Genomic DNA, 891 nt, shown 5'->3' with positions numbered 1-891 from the left:
TTCACTTGACGAAGAATACTACCAGTTACTCGCAACAACAGCATTTTATAAATCAAGTCTTTCCAAACAATAATTCCTGGTTGCTGGCGCTTGAATAGCGCAATCCCAAATCGATGGCCACCATAGCATTGTCGAGCGCCCTGCTCCTGACGCTTACTGGGTACTGTTTGTTGATGCGAAGGGATATCGTGTCGCCCCGTGGCCTGTTTAGGTAACTTGTCAGGTTGTCGTGAGTAACAGCTGTGGCCTGTTTAAGACTGCCCATCAGACTTCTGTGAGCAACGGCTGGCAGGTTCTAGAGTACTGCCAGCTCGTCCATCAGGATAAGCTTTCCAAGCCTTTATAAGGCATTGTTGTTTATTGGTAATAGTACCTCAGATTTACACGTTTACGCCTAGGCAAAGGGGCTATCGGTGGGTAGTCCACCGCTGCTTAACATCGTGCTGAGTTTAACGTGCGTGCAGTGCAGACGGCGGAGGCAACAGCGCGGTGCAGGAGCCGTGCAATTATGAGGAAGCGGTGGTGAGTCCGCAAGCTGACAAGTGGAAGACTTCAATGGATGACGAGATCCTGCCGCAGCTTTCCAACAAGACATGGGAGTTGGGCACGCCGCCGCCTGGCACTCGCATCTTGGACTGCCGCTGGGTTTACAAGATCAAACAGGAGCCTGGCAGTGAGATACGCTATAAGTCGCGCTTGGTGGTGAAGGGCTTCGAACAGAGAGCTGTTTGCGCCCACCACGCGTGCAGCCTCCCTGCGGGCACTTCTAGCTGTGGCAGCGGCCAGGGGTATGACGGTCCATCAGATGGACGTCAAAACGGCTTTCTTGAACGGCGACCTGGCGGAGGAGCTGTGGATGCGACAGCCACCAGGTTACAGCAACGGCGACCC

Source organism: Volvox carteri, assembly GCF_000143455.1.
Source record: "Volvox carteri f. nagariensis unplaced genomic scaffold VOLCAscaffold_22, whole genome shotgun sequence".
NCBI lineage: Eukaryota > Viridiplantae > Chlorophyta > Chlorophyceae > Chlamydomonadales > Volvocaceae > Volvox > Volvox carteri.
The sequence above is the reverse complement of the archived record's forward strand: the minus strand, read 5'-3'. Positions refer to the sequence as shown.